This window comes from Tursiops truncatus, chromosome 18, assembly GCF_011762595.2.
Source record: "Tursiops truncatus isolate mTurTru1 chromosome 18, mTurTru1.mat.Y, whole genome shotgun sequence".
Taxonomy (NCBI): Eukaryota; Metazoa; Chordata; class Mammalia; order Artiodactyla; family Delphinidae; genus Tursiops; species Tursiops truncatus.
Genome location: NC_047051.1, coordinates 65,305,743 through 65,322,086, shown reverse-complemented (window position 1 = coordinate 65,322,086; position 16,344 = coordinate 65,305,743). Strand labels below are relative to the sequence as shown.

Genomic DNA, 16,344 nt, shown 5'->3' with positions numbered 1-16,344 from the left:
TCGCCTCCTGCGACGTTGCGTCGCCACTATTCCAGCTCACGCCTCCGTGACTCCTGGGTGCCTGTGGTTCTCGGCTCTAAACTGCGCTCACAGAATTATCTCCCTCAGGTAGTGTCTGACGCCAGCACTCATCTGCTCACAAACATTTGGTGGCTCTCTGCTGCACTCTGAATAGAGTTCAAAACCTATAGCTTGGCATTCAGGGTCCTCCCAGCATTTTAGCTCTGCCCCTGAGAGTACTCCCTAGACTCTGCCCCCTGCTCCGCGGACACCTGCACGGGTGCCCCCAAGTGCATGCACCGTGGTCCTGCCTGGCCTTCACACGCTGGGTCAGAGGCTGTATCTTCCAGGAAGCCCTCCTTGCCTCACCTGGACAGCAGTTAACCTTCTGCAAAGACACCTTACACCCCCCTTGTGGCACGGATTACCTTCACCAGGGCGATTTATTTGTACATTTTTATCTGTTATTCTAGAGCATAAATTCCATGAGAAAAAGGAAATGAGGAAAACTGAAGACCGTGACCTTTCACACAGCATTCTTTTTCTCCGCAAACTTTTCTGTAGCCAAGAAAACTTCACTAAGTAGAACACATTTGCTCTGGCCAAGCAGGTGAAGATAAAATTAACAATGATTCTGTCTCTCCCACGGACACTGGGGCTTTCACAGTGTGCAGGGCACTTCCGGTACCTTGTTTCACCAAATCATCACAAAAATCCCGAGACGTGTCACGATGATCTTGCTTTTTGCCAGCCAGGAGATCAAAGTCCCAAGTGTCTTGGTAACTTTCGTTCATCCTAAGCGGGGGAGGCCAGGATTCAATCCATGTCAACAACGCGCAAGCTGTGGCTTCTGGCCATCCTCAGCCACCCTTATTTATCTTTTGAGACCTGCAGTCCCCCGAAAGGGCAAAGGGCACTCTCATCTGTGGTCTCCAGGGTGTCCCTTCCTCCCACTAGTCTTGACTGCCAAATAGGATAAAAAAGAACCCCAAAACCTTTTAAGCAAAACTTTCATGTGTTTGTAAAACATAACAACAGGGAGAGAAAAGTAGATGGTTTGTACACCATGACCAAGTGGCCTTATTATTACTATCATGATTACCATCATCATTATTATTTAACACCGATGACTTCCTTTCAAGTTTGCATTTGAAGCGTTAACTTCCACTGGCCCGGGGGCAGGACGTTATAGGGCTTCATGGTTCCTGTTATTAGTGGGAATGGAGCCCCACTTCGGAAGCCCGGAAGTTTAGGAGAGAAACAGATAAGGTGGGGAGACGTGAGTGGAAATAAAAGACGGAAACAGGGGTACCTTCTGACTCGTTCTTCGTTTATCTGATAACAGGCAGTACCCGGCGGCCAGCTACATTTAAACATTTTTTCTTACAGGCAGGAAAGACTAAAAGACCTAGCCCCTTATCCTAAGTGTCCAGCTCGCTGGATTCCACCAAGCGAACACAGTGGGTAACCCACACCCAGACGGAGAGGTCACGTCTTAGCAGGACCCTGGCTGCCCCTCCGGCGTCTCTCTGGGTCATAACCTCCCTTTCCGCAAAGGGTGAGCCCTCTCCTTAGCTAGCCACTACGTCTAACCAGCTGGCTCCAGTTGAAGTTAACCCTTTGTTCTGGCCAGGACAGCGTGTGTGTTTTGAGAAGACTTTTCTGGCAGCAACTGCTATTTCAAAGCGGAAAAAAAAAAAAAAGTGTGTGTGAGGGAGTAGTTTTGTGTGTAGGAGAAAAGTGTTTCTAATTTTCCATCCTGAAGATGTGAGGGGAAGAAGGGAGATGTGAAGGAGGGAAATAAGTAAGTAAACGCAGCCTCGCTCTGCTTTCCCCATTAGAAGCTGGAAGCATTCCAGCGACATGCCATTTTGAGAAAGGAAGCAAACGGAATCGCCCTTCCCTACCTGCCTCAGCTTGGCTGGAGCAGGCCGGCTCCTTCTTCCCAAGCCTCCGGATATGGGGCTAGGTCTCTGACTATTATTTCATAGCACAGTGTTCAGTAGAAGCCTGATACCGTACTGAACATATGGTTTTGATTTCTTTTTTCTTTTTTTCGGTTTTGAACCAGAGAGCAAGATGGAGAGTGTCACAACCCTAACTCCAGGATTTGCTGGTCTTGCCAAACTGTAAGGTGAAACTAACTCCAGACCGATGCCCATCCTGCTGTAGCAGCTGCGGTGGGTCGGGGCGGGGGGGGCACCCACTGAGGACCAGGGGCTAAAACGCGGCGGCACTGACCCCGGACTGCTGACCTGACAAAACACGCAGGCCCTGTCCGAGCTTCACTGTTACTTTCCGCACTCATTCTCAAGCTGGAAGGAAGGGATCAGAACGTCAAATAAAAACCCACAGCCGTGGGCTTCCCCGGTGGCGCAGTGGTTGAGAGTCCGCCTGCCAATGCAGGGAACACGGGTTCGTGCCCCGGTCCGGGAAGATCCCACATGCCGCGGAGCGGCTGGGCCCGTGAGCCATGGCCGCTGAGCCTGCGCGTCCGGAGCCTGTGCTCCGCAACGGGAGAGGCCACAACAGTGAGAGGCCCGCGTACCGCAAAAAAAAAAAAAAAAAAAAAAAATCCACAGCCGCAGAACAATTAACTCAGGACGCAGCATGTATCTGGCTAAGGGGACGATTATTAACTCGGGGATCCACAATGTTTGAACCGCAACCATCTCCAACTTCACCTCTTGGGTTGTCAGCCCGGCATTGTTTCCCCAAATCATCACTCCTCTCAATTATTTTTTCTGATCAATTATTTAGTGTGGTCTGGGTTATATGACATCAATTTTACCCTGAGGGGGAAAAAGTTTCTTGCTCCCTAGTGGTCAGCTGGAAAATTTGTAGGTTTAATTAAAAAGGCAAATTTTCAACAAGGCGAAGAGTGCTGGCTGGGTTTAGAGGACATTAGTGAAACTAGCAGTAAAGAAAAAAAAAAAGGCAGTGTTGTGATAGAGTAGGGGGGCCTGGGGACCTTCAGGTTAATTATTAACCTGGGAATTTTCCTAAGAAAAACTGGAGGGCTTATCTCAAGTTTTAAAGCCTTAGAACAGGCTTTCTCTAGATGAAACCTGGCCAGTTAGTCGGGAAATGGTTTACCAGCCTTCCCTGCCTCCCTTTGTTTGTTCAGGGAGGCCCTGAGTAGGCCCGGGCAGAGCTGAGGGAGAAAATCCTTCCTGGTTTCTTTCTCCCACTCAGAGGAAGGAGGGCAGGTTAGTGCAGCCTGCTGTAGACTGGAGCTGGGATTAATTAGTTCCTTCGGTGACCTTGGCATCTCCTGATGGCAGAGTGTGTCTCTAAGCTGCTGAGGACTGTGCTGAGAGCCGCAGAGAAACTCTGGAAGACTCAGAGCTACTGCTAAAACGATTGCCCTTCTGTCGTGCCAGAAGACAAACGCAACAAAACAAAAGGAAACCCAAAACGCGTACTTCACCTCTGAAAGTGCCTTAACGGGGTATTCAAGTTGTGTGAACAGTATCATTGATCTGTCTTTCTATCATCTATCAATCAATCTACATCTGTGTATATATACTAATCTATATAGCTATCTATTTGTGTATACATTTATCTATATCTTTACCTACCTCTATCTGTATATATAAATATTAATCTGTATCTATAACCATCTATTTATACAGTAATCTAAATCTATCTATAGGTGTATCTTTATTAATCTCTATCTGAGTGTATTATATAGATACATATATATTAATCTATATCTATACAGTTATCTATTTCTTATCTATCTCCCATCTATCTATCCATCTATCTATCTATCTATCTATCTATGGGTGGTTTTGCAAGTCAATGCCCAGGAACTTGCCAGGCATTTCCAGAGGTGCCTAGAGCCTATTGTTGGAACGGAAGACAATTTTCAACCCTTCCGTGCAGTTGGGGAAGCTGTCTGTCCCTCCCCCGCTTCACCTCCATCCATCACCTTTTCCCCACTGTGCTCAGGCCTGAACAGAGCTGAGGGAAAATGGAGAGCCCCACCCCCTTCTCTACCACAGCTGGTTCAAGGTTCAAGTACAATACCAATATGGGTCAGCAATGCAACAAAGCTGCCAGAAAAACTGTGTATCTTCGGTTGCATAAATAAAGTACTCTTTCCCGAAAACAACAGGCAATGCCCGCTGCTCCTATCAGAGGAAGCTTGTTTGCTGTCTTTAAATATGTGAAGGGGCTCGTCTGCCGAAGGGGCAGTTGACTTGCTTAGGGTCAATGCAAAGGCCTGAACGAGGGCTGAGCACTGAAGGTCATGGGGAGTCACATGTCGTTTCAGCACAGGGAAGAATTTCATAACAAAGCGCTATGGTTTGCTTGCATCGTGGGGTCGTGACTGGCCGGCACATAGAGACGGATGAACCCCTGTTAGAGTCTGCTTGGCAGGACCGTGGCAGAGGGTAGACGCGAATTGTGCCAGCTAGTCCCGCCAATTCCTTCCATCTTGGGATTCCCTTCTGCTTTTCATCGCACACTTGTGGGTTTCGTCAGTTGGGTGGCTCTCGGAGGGGCGATCAGAATCTGGTGGGGTGGGCAAAGCTCCTCTGCCGACCCCGATGTCTCCCCACAGCTCACCCTCCTGATACCTGAGCACCCAGAGGAGCAGAGACGCGCAGCAGGTCACAGGAAGCAAAGAGTTAAAAAGGCCAAAGCTCTGCTGGGTCCCGGCAGCCCAGAGGCAGCTGAGTCCCTTTGAGCCCGCCTCTTAATTGCAGCTTAGCTGCAATAGGGAACTTTGAAGAAAAGAAACAGGGAAACTCTGGAGATAGGGTTTGTTTTGTTTCCTGAGGGGACGGTCTTTGTGGTGGATGCCAGGAAGCTGATACTTCAGGGTTCAAGTGATGGGCTTCCTCAGGGGCAAATAAAGAGTCCTTTCTACCAGCTAAGAGTCGGGTGTGACTAGAACCCCAGAGACATGGGGCATCTGTGTGCCATTTAGGAGGGGTGCCAGGTACAGCCTTGGCAGAGAGAAGAGAACCCGGGGAGAGAGGTCATGGGTCAGCTCAGGAGCCAGCAGAGTAAGGGAGAAGGAGAGCCTGCAGTGCCACGATGGCCAGGAGATGCAGCCCGAGAGGTGGAACACGTGCCCCCACCAGAGAACGGGTGACACGCGTGAGTGTAAACAGCCCTGCATGAGAACAGGGAAGTCGATGGCAAGGAAAGGGGATTTCTAAGTCCTCCTAGAGGGTAGCAAACCACAGCCACACAGAGCATCTCACTTTCACACAGGCCTCACAGCTGATAATGAGCGTGTTATCAATTGAAAGTATCTAGAAGGCACCTCGGAGGAGATCTTTCTTTAAGCATCTTCCTGCGCACCTGGACACACACACACACAGACACACGCACACAGACACAGAGGAGATTCAGGAGTAAGGAAAAGGCCCACTAATCACAACAAATGATGAAGATGATGCTCTAGCTGTCCCTGGAGATTTCCCAGGTCCCTTTGTGAGGAGGAACTCACGGCTAAAACTGAACTCATGCCTGCCCAGGCTGCCAGGAATTGCTTGTTTGTGTTCTATTTAACTGTTTAGTGAATTCTGCTAACAGTACGTGCAAATGAGAGAGAAGTTTTCCCGAAGCAAACCCCTTTTTTTGCTACCCCCAAGTAAGCACCGTTGGAAAAGGTCTGGGTGTTCGGAGACCTGCTAACTGGAGTTTCACCCCCTGCTCTGTGTCACTTGTTCATGTGTGACCTTGGCAAGGAACTCAGACTCCTGGGACTTTATTTTCTTTGTAGAAAGGTTTAACTGAGTTGATGTACATAAAGCTCTCAGCAGAGGGCTTGGCATATAGTAGACACTCAATAAATACTTGTTTCCTTTCAGTCCTAAAAGGTTATTGGTAAATTAAAAATGCATCAAAATACCGGTCGTCTTGTGTGTGGGCTAAAAGGGCATCTGGGCAGGGAAGACTTTCTCTAAATCCGGTTAGCGGGACCCCTGGTTCTAGGAGAGAGGGGGCCACATGCTGGACATACAGAAAAATGAAGTTCTCGAGGGCAGGGAAGGCAGACGGACATGAAACAAGATCTAAGACTGTCCACAGTTTCACTGAAGCCACCACCTGCGACAGCTGTCGTTTCTCTTAACGTCTTCACTCATAGCATGAGACTTTAAAACTAGCATGTTTAAACAAATGTGATTTTAATTGCACATAACACTTCCTCTACACTCTTCCTATTCTTTGGAGGGAATGAGGGGAGAATGAGAGCATCCTAAGGGAAATGCTGGGTTTGTCAGAGTTCCCCGAAGTAACCCGCTGAGGCTGTCAGACTCACAGGCTCCAGCTCCGACCACTGTCTGGAGGGAAAAGTCTATGGCCGATTTTGAACACATATATTTGGTAGGAAAAGATATCTCTGGAGCAGACGTGGAAACAGACACACTAGCCTTCCCTGGAGGCAGTGAGCAAATCTTTTTGGGAATTGGTGAGAGTCTGTGTCCGCAGAGAAAACGGCCATTGCGGGCACGGGGCGCCATCCACAGACCTGCTGCTGTGGCCACGGAGCTGCTGGAAACTGCTGGAAGGCTCACCTTCGTGGCCTCCACCACAGCAGCTTCGGTGCAAGGCTTGCAGGATAAGTCGGCTCGACCTCTGCTCCACTCTTGGGCCCGGGAAGCCTGGAAAGGCCTCCTGGATGGAGGAAGCCGGTCCTGGCCCTCAGCCCCACAGAGCCTCCTTTAGAATCATCTCAGACCCGGAGGCCCACCGCCGTCTACGTTCACGCCAGCAAAGCCTCCAGGGCAAGCAACAAGCATCATCTTCATCCCGGAGGAATGCAGAATCTCGGACCCCGCTCCTCATCTACCGAGTCAAGACCCTACAGTTTGAATTCGATCCCCAGTGGTCTGCTGTGCACACGAAAGTGTGAGGAGTGCTGTTCTGGCTTGCTCACTGTAGGCATGAGGGTACTTTCTCATTTCCTTCAGAGTAGTCCTTACAGCTGGGTTCAGCTGACGCCTGCTAGAGCCAGCAATGAACGAACCCTAGGTCTTTGACAACAGGTCAAAGGCCTGTTCCTAGGTCTCTGACAACAGCAAGATCTCCAATCACTCTGGAATGACTGTCCTAACCGCTTATAGCCTCAAAATGTATATTTTGAGATACAGATGCATACATCTTGATCAACAATTATTGTTGGTTTTAAATGCTTTCTTTTGGTTATTAGTGAAGAGTTACTTTTTAAAGAGTCAAATATCTATATCTGTATCTACATGAAAGATCCAGGTAGGAAGTTCTCCTTATCCGCCGATACTCTGTGGCTCTCACCATGGCATTGAGTTGATATTGGCCTCCACGAGGACCACGGGCTGAGCACTCATGTCAGAGAGGGTAAGCCCCGGCAGAACGATGCAGCACAGGAGCCGTGGAGGCCGTGGTATGGTGCGCAACAGTCTTGGTTACGTATTTTTTGATTGACAGTTTTGCTCCTTTGTGGGTTTTCGTTTTCCTGATTCCTTGCTAGCTCTTATTCTCTCTGGGCCCGGGCAGTTTTCCCTAAGGCTCATCCTTGGTCATCTCCCCATCTCCATTTATGTTCCCTTCTTCTTGGAGGCAGTAAGCACTCCTGGCCTCAACAATGGCTTCAACACAGGTGTGTCTCAGTTTACATTTGCAGCCTGGTGCCTAAGCTGTTCTCCATTTCATGTTGTCAGATGTCTACGGATGACCCACTTCGATGACCCATCGTTAGCTAAAACACCATTACCAGGACTCAAAACTCAAAACTCATCCTCCCTCCCTCCCCTGACCCCATTCCCATGATGGGCCCCTTTTTCCATCTACTCCTATTTTCTGTTAGGGTCCCACAGATATTTCTCCTGCTAGAAACTCCAGTGTCACTTTGGCTCTTCTGAGCTCTCACTAGCCTCTATTATTTTTCCTTCAAGACATCTTTTAGATTTGCCCTTATCTCCTCCATCCTCATTCGGCCATTCTAAGCCAACTCCTTCCCACACGGTGCCTGAAATATTGCAAAAGTTTTCCGGCCAGTGGCATCACTTGTTACAAATTTTCTAACCTCTAACCTGATCTCACAAGTTCAATTCAATCCTTATAAAGCATTAGACGTGATGCTGTAGGTAACAAGTTAAACTCTTCCACATAGCTCTTTAGTTCTCCCATATTCACACTCCCCCACTCTGTCTAAACTTATTTCCACACTGAAAAAATGCTTCTTTTCCAGCATTTAATCCCTATTCTTCAAAGTTCCACACTGGCCTCTACATTACATCATGCTGTTCCTCCCTTCTAGAGATAATCTTCCTTCCTCTATTTTTGACTATTGTCCTCTCCAAACTTTTTAGATCATATATCCCCATCAGAAAAATACTTTCATGCAGGAACAACCATTATAAGATTAGTTACTTATTTATAAATGTTATACTTGCATAACAATATGCTACATACATTATCACACATGTGAAACGAGACATTTTTAAAGGACGGGTTAAATAACATATAAGATGTAATTTCAACTATTTCCTTTCCTCACGGAGATGATGGCCTTGCCCTAGGCTTGGGGTGTAAACATCCCATTGTAGAAACACTGATCTAGAGACAGTACATCCATAGAGAGCTAGAGGAAGTATCTCTTCCTCTTCGAAGCCTTATCTAGTACTCCAACCCAAAAGGAGTTCCACTTTCCTGAACTCCCAGAGCACTGAAAACTACAAGCAGTAAATCACTGACATAATATTTACTTCACCAATACTTTTAAGTTGATTAGGTGAAGCTCGTATCTAGGATGCCCGAAATAGATAGATTTTTAAAAAGTAATTCAATATCTTAATCAAAAACATACTGTCTTCCCAAAATTGCTTGGGTTGAGCTCTAGTCCAGTATGCAACGTCCATTGCAAGAAAACTCCAAGTCAGGCTGCAGCGTCATTTCATTTAAAGACTGCTTGATCTCATTGAATATCATATGCACAGATTCCCACAGTTTTGAGGACCAGCTTTTCCGCTGTTTGGCTAGTGAGATTTTTAACCCATTGCTTAACCTCATTCAAATTGGGTTTTTATTTAATTTATCAGATGGGGACACATAGGGGGCTTTGTGGCCATTAAAAGAGACGATAAGCATAAAAACGGAAATGATATATGAAGTAAGATGCTAGTGTTATTACATTCAGTATTTATGTATCATAATGTAAACTCTATAAAGCACATCGGAGATTTCTAAAAGAATCGGCCTCCTACCTTCACCTTGAGCTTTCTTTCTGCAAATAAATTATTTTTATTTCCTCTATTTTATTTGCTCAGCTGAAAACATGGTGCTGCCTCCCTATAGGAGTTGGAGGTATGACCGGGCCTGAGTTTAAATCCTGGCTCTGCCAGATACCAGCTGTGGGATCACGGGTGTGTTCCGGAAACTTTCAGAACTTCTATTGGCCAGCGTTAACTTTGCGGGGAAAACATTAACTTCATGAAGTCCTTTTAAGGTTCGAAATACACAAGATATGTGTGTTAAGCACCTAGCTTATAACACATGCCACTAAAATATTAATTTCTGCCCTAACCCCTTTAACAGGCTTAAGAGAACTCAGTGAGGTGCTCTCATGGGCAAATGGACTACTTTGAATTTTGGGTTCATTGTTGACTATGGTTTTTCCCTGACCTGTGAGCCTTTTACAACCATTTATGAATGTTATGTTCTAGAAGCACCTCCTTGCCAGTCATAGCCAGACTCACGTTGCCACTGTGTGCCTGGGTTGGGGCATGAAACTAGTGTAGGTTTTGTCTCCTAATGACTTCTGAGCAGTCAGAGCTGGGAAAGCGAAGCCAGCCAACCTCTCCTGCTCTGCTGCCACATCCGGACTGCCTCCTGTACTAGTTTTGAAGTGTAGTTGTCCAAGAAAGCATCTGGGGACAGGAGAAGGTGACACGCATACTTGTAACCTGGAGCACTTGTGTCTCCTGGTTTTCTAAATTCAAATCCAACACTGAAAAAAATCAATGAATAAAAGTTTTTAAAATCCGGTTTATAACTCATCTCCGCCGGAAGCTTTACCTAGTACATCCTCACAGGCATGCTCTAATCTTAGGCTCCCAGTTTTTAACCCACTGTTTGAACTGTTAATTGAGATAAAGTCTGTGAAAGCCCTCTGTAGAGGGTACAGAACTATACATATGCTAATTATCCTTCTGATGGCATTTGTGTGCTGAGCTGCTCTTATCTTGTTTGTGAGTGTCTTGTGCCCCAGCTAGTGTGGATTGCAAACTGCTCAGGCCCAGGGACCTGCAGCGTCTTCCATGCCTCCTGCCTCCTTCTGCTGTCTTCTGAGATGGCTCACTCCCCCAGAGCTCTTCTCTGGCAACCAGCTCGCCTCGATGCTCCTAGACCTTAGAACCTGCCCATCTGCCTGCCAGGACCCATCGCTGAAAAGAATTCTTGAGGCTCCCTTACACCCTCAGTCTCCTCTCCCAGCTCTTCCCAAACTTTTGGCTTGTCTGTGCCCAGAGAACACACATTAATTTTGATGTCAGGGTGAAAAACAAAGCAAAACAAAAACTTTGTGTTTAAAAAGGGAAATAGATTTTTTTTTTAAGTAACTGTGCTTTTAAAAAAGAGTTGTGTGTGTGTGGGTGGTGGAGCTTAACCCTCCAGGGTCAGGAATCAGGTTTCCTTGCTGGGATGGGGACGGTGAGATCTCAGCCACCCCGAGGCTCAGAAGTGTGGGAGAGGGTCTAGGATTTCCTTTTGCTGATTGATGGCTAAGATCCTTTTGGACGATGCACCCATATTCCCCAGTCATTTCGGGGCTGTCTCTCAGCTTGCTGAGATGGGGGGATGCTCTCCACAGCCTCATAGTTTGGATTTGTGGAGGCAGCATTCTCATACGTCTGTTGCTGATCGTACATCATTATATGTTATTTAAACAGTATTATGCTGAGAAATACAGTAGAGGTGAAGAAATTACAGAGTTAAAACTCAAAATTCCTTCTCTTATACCTCCCCCAAACACCAAAACTGTCTCAAACCTACAATTAATGTTTGATGGTTAACAATGTTAAATTAATGTTAGCCAATAAAGTTATTATGAAAGTCTTTGAAACTTACAATTCCGCATTGTTTCTTTCTGTCCTACATTTTGCACATACTCAAAGTTAGCTATTAGGTAATTGACTTGTTCTAACCAAATGGCAAAAGCCAGGGGAGCCAAGAGGTGTTTAATAAACACTTGTTGACTGATTGATGGAATATACCGACCTAGGATCTCGGAGACAATGCAGTCTTTGTCAGAGCACTAAGGTAAATCAGTGGGTCCACTTCTATGACCAAGCGTTTCTGCCATATTGAGGGGAGCAGGCCAGCCGAAAACTTATCCATCAGCACTGTGGCTCCGGATCACAGAAGAAACCCTATGGCCTCGCCTTTCACACCTATGTTCACTCTCAGCAACAGAGCGGGGACCAGCTTCAGCTCAACGAGGCCAAGCAATTGGAGGCATGGCCTGATGTAGACCAGCCATGACGCCACCTTGAGCCCCTTACTATGAATATGATCACAGCTGCAACTAACAGTCTATGCACATTAAACAAAACAAAACAACAAAAACCAAAAAACAACTGAGCTGAGTAAAAATCTGGAGGTCAAAAACAGTACTGCAACTAATTTACAAAGCCCAGCTAAGTCTTCCTGCATCGTTCTTCTGAAATAAAGCAAAGCATGAAGTACCAAGTTCCTTGCTCCACCCGGCAGGGGACATCTGTGCCCATCTGGTTCCTTCCAGAAAGTATGCCTGGGCACATGACATCTTTACTTCTCTTCACAGCCACTTCCTCTCTTTCTTTGCTGGGCCTTCAGGTCGGGCCTCAGGCAGGTTTTATGAGAGGAGGTAAGTGTCCTGCCCCTGTGCTGCTCTACCCCCGGGCTTCCGTGCTCACCTGGCCTGCCTTTGGACCTACAGCTTTCTCGTGACTTTGCTCCGGGCTGACATTGATGCCTCACACCTCCCTATCTTTCCATAACGCCCCTCGCCCCCCTGCCCACCTGCTCCCCAGAGATGCCAGCTTTCTCTGCCTGACACGGCAGTCACAACTGTTTCTGACCTACCAGCTCTCCTGTGCAGCTGTACCTGGAGCTACTCAAGACCCCAAACTATGTTTTCACAACCAACAGGTCCTGCAGTTGTCCCACCTCTTCGTTAATCAGAATCCTTTGCCACTTGCCACGTGGCCAGCCTCCTTCTATGTTGATAATATGTTTTGTCATCTTGGAAAATGTAAACAAATCAGTAGGCCTTCCCATTTTTTTTTTTTTCTTATTGACGTCTCGTTGACATACAATACCCAGCTTTTCTCGTTACCGGTAGGAAAGTGCAGGAAGAAAGGAAGAGAAAACGCATGCAAGCCTGAACCTTATCAGTCTCCCATAAGGAAATTCCTCAAACTCAACATCTGAATCCGCTTCTCCCAATTCTTGCTTGGAAGCGTGGGTACCTGATCTTGAATCTCTGTGGCACTCCCCGAGCGGGACTGGCCATGTGATATTGATTTGTGTTTACCATAGCAACAGCAAATTAAAACAACTAGCAGGGAGAAGGCAGGCTGTTAACCAGTAACGCTGCACAACCAGTAGATTTCACAAGCGTATTTGTCTCCTTTCCTCTCATTCTCTCTCTCATTCACTCCACTTGCACACATGTAATACCAAAGTCAAAGAAAAAAGCACTAAATGCTTCGGGCACTGCAAGGCCTGTGTCTGAAGGGTCTGGTTTGCACAGTTTCTAGTCTATTGCACAAGACCAACGGAGAAAATGCACACAGCAATGCTCTGATTTCCTTGGAAATTGCATGCGTTGGTCTAAGGAGAAATATCCCTAGAAAACGTACATGAACATGAAGTAGATTGAAGGGTTCTGTATATATGACGATATATCTTAACACCCTAAAGCATTTACCAGTTTCGTTAATAGGGAGGTTTTATCCCTTTGTACTTTAACTAGTTCACTGTGTCAACAGACAAACTTTTTTTTGTTTTTTGGATGCAAGGTCAAGACCTCTCAAAATGCTAGACGTATGAAGGAAAGTGTAGCAAGTATTCAATTCTATTAAGAGAGAGAAAAATTGAGATGGGTGCTTGCTCGAGGCTACACAACACAAGCAGTCCTGAAGAGGATGCAGACAAGGACTGGGAACTCCCGAGAACTCCAAGCTGTTCTAACGGAAATTCTTTCTGAAAAGCCTCCTTATTAAAAACTAACCATCCCCTGATCGCGATGACCAAGGTTGCCACTTGTGACACGGGATGAACAGCCTGCAGTACTGGACTGCCCTTCCTTGGGTCCATCTGCACGAGGACACGGTGCTCTTTCTATCAGAGCGGCTGTTCCCACCATCACGACCAGCCGTGAACTCGGTGGCATAACCTGGGTCCTAAAAAGTGGCTCTGGGGGAGCTAGGAATGGGGCCACGGGGACTGTTTGCCCAGGGGGCAGTGCTGGGCTGCACTGAGGGGAAGTGGGACCAGAAGCAGAGCCGTGCTCCACTCCCTGCCGCTTCCAGTCAGCACAGCCAGGGTCCTGCAGAAAAACCGCCCTGACCTGCCCGACATGAGGAAGCAGGTAGGAGAAGATGCCCTATTTCTGCTGGAGGTCGGTTTAGGGTTTAGAAAGGACAGGAATATGAAGACCTAACTCAAGACCTGCCAAGTGACAGTTAGAACGTTCCTAGCCAGGACATAAAAAAATATTCCTCTCCACGAGCTTGAATAAAAAACACACAGCAGAAATAGTTGGGAGATGACGTCAGAAGTTCTGGGCTAGTGTCCTGCACTTCTCCTTGAAAGTAAAAACAGTGGGTCTGGAAGAATCTACGTGGCATTGCCCTTATTTAAATGAGTACTTCTACGGCTTCTTCCAAAACAGGCAAGCTAGCTGAAGAAACTTCATCTTATGTACAGGTTATAGGAACCTCTTTATCTTTTTACTTTATTATCCTCAAAATGCACATATTACTCAATGAACAAATATCTTTCCACTTAACCTTTGTCTTTTCAAAGGCCAGTGATGTTTCTTGAACAACATTCACAGTGGTGATGGTTACGCAAGTCAGATTTTTTTTTTCTTTGCTTCAGTGCTTGCTAACTATTCTAAAAATGTTACACATTTATTGTAAACATATGCTTCTGAGGCCTAACAAAAAAGCACAGTTTCCTCATGCCTGGCAGAAATTTAAAACGGAAAAGGGCAGAAAGAATTCTTTAACAAATATATCCTTTCCTTCTCTTGGGCCAAGTGTGTTAAAAATAAATCTTCTCCATCATTTCTCACTGCTGCTTCTCGGCTAGAAAGTTGATATGGTTCGGCACAGTGAAAACACAGCTTTAAAAGCTAGCCTGCCCTCATTAAATTATTCTGCTGGCTGTGTGTTCTCATTAAAAATGCATAAAGATCAGATAATTGCAGTAAGCATTATTAACCCAGCTTTACTTTTGAATATAATGGTTCCACTTTTAAGCTGGAAACAAAGGCTCAGACATGCCAGAAAAAGAAATGTAAACATCGAACTACAGTATCAAAAACTTGTCAGAAAGCTACCTCTTGCTGGCGTGTTAAAAATGTGCTTTTGAAACTCAGTTAAAGCCGTGGCATTGTAGAGCTAGGTAGGTCCCTAATTTCCGATAAGTAGACGTATTTTTTGGGCTAAACGTCCAATTGATAATTATTTACCGTGAAGTTTTTTTTTTCTTTTTCTTAATTACGAGTCTGTTTTCAAATCACAGGATCGACGTAAACTTTATTTATTCGGGAGCTAACTACGACAGTATGAACATTTTCTAGAACAAGAAAATAACAATGCTCCCAAGAATTCGAATGGGTTTTGTTGAGTAATCAATGGATCTATTCTTTGAATAAAAACTCGTTTTATGCCTCACCCCAAACAGGCAGCAGAGATTCACGCTTTGCCATTTCTCTTTCTCGAATCAAAATGTTACGTAAAACTCCAGGGTCCCCCCTGCAAGTATTACATTTGAACTAGTGGAATCCGGTTTCCCTGGCTTCCCTAAGCAACATACACGGAATGCAGCATACTGCAGCAAACTCTTTAAACATTCAGGAAAAAAAAAAAAAAAAAAGAAGGGGGGGATGATTTCCCTACCTTGTTTAGCTCTGCCTCTCCTTTCCTTTTACAGTAACCCCAGGAACATCTGGCAAAATCAAGCGGCCGAGGCTTCTCCGCTGCATCATGAGGAAGAAATTTCCATGTAAATAGTTCTCATTCCCTGTTTATTGTACTCTGAGAGCCGTCTGCCGTATCTGGAAAATTTTGCCTTCAGATGATGAAGCAAAGACAGTCTAAACTCTGTTGCTGTAAGCTGCAGCCCTTCCTTCCGACAAATCCCTCCCAGCTGTGAGCAGCCAATCCCCAGCAAGTTCGTCAGCCCTACTCGTCTGAAACTGGCCCTAATAGGATGACTGACACAGCAACACAGCACTTGCAGTGTGTGAAAACAGTGCATCCATACTGATGAAAGAGGAATTTCCCTCTCAGAAGAAAGCAATCAGAGCACCAAGACAAAGTGGCACATAATTGGCAGAGCAGAGAGAGGGGTAGCTCCGGAAAACACCCTTTAAGACAGCCAGCCCAAAGCTTGTGGCTGCACTGTCGATACTTTGGAAAACAGAAAACTCTGCTGATTTAGGAAAAATCCAGGTTGTACATGAAACTGAAGTCGTTACCCCATTGGACAAAGCATTATATTTTTTTAAAAGGAAAACAATTCGATGTCTGCCATGGAAATTAATAGACCTTACAAAACGTTTGCATATGATTTCCATTAGTGAGGAAGGATGTGTTAGCCCAAGTGCATCGTCAAAGCCAAAACACGCTTATATCCTTCGCACAGTTTTCCTGTATAACATCTGTTACTGCAGTGGTTAGTTACTGCAGCCCATATATCTTTCCTCTTAAGTTTTCAGACTCCCCGGGACTTCATTAAGGAATTCTGAACAATAAAATTGATATCTGTACTTTACCCTTTGTGCTCTTGGCAAGATCCCCTGAGAGGATTAGGTGTGCCTTAACCTAACCTTAGCTTCCTTGGTTACCACTTGATAAATACTGTGCATTGGTCCATATTGTCATTAATGAAGCAAACAGCACAGGAGGATGTTTACTGCTGAACACACGTGGCACGTGACCCAAGGGGCACCATCAGGTGCGACTCCACAAAGGATGGTCTGGAGGTGCTGAAGTTCCCTGAGATAAAGCAGAAGAGGAATGGAAAGCTTAGTAAGGGTTATTTACTTCTTTCCCAGTCAACGGTACTCCGTTTTGAAAAAGTATAAATGGCATTTAGAAAACACAAAAAAGCATACATTTTCCTTCCACT

At 45.9% G+C, this 16,344-nt stretch overlaps 1 protein-coding gene across 13 annotated transcripts in view; it reads right to left on the bottom strand.

Moving 5' to 3' along the window:
* Nucleotides 1-15,326, bottom strand: part of MBNL2 (muscleblind like splicing regulator 2) — a 151,615-nt gene extending 136,289 nt beyond the window's left edge. For 4 of the 13 annotated variants that reach the window (XM_004316690.4, XM_019920969.3, XM_073795364.1 and 1 more), the window contains exon 1: nucleotides 15,111-15,323. The gene's annotated coding sequence lies outside the window, so the exon portion shown is untranslated. Of the gene's footprint in view, nucleotides 1-15,110 lie in introns of all 13 variants that reach the window. The other 9 variants (XR_002173416.3, XR_012327739.1, XM_033843516.2 and 6 more) reach the window with 4 other exon arrangements.
* Nucleotides 15,327-16,344: the final 1,018 nt, after the last annotated feature.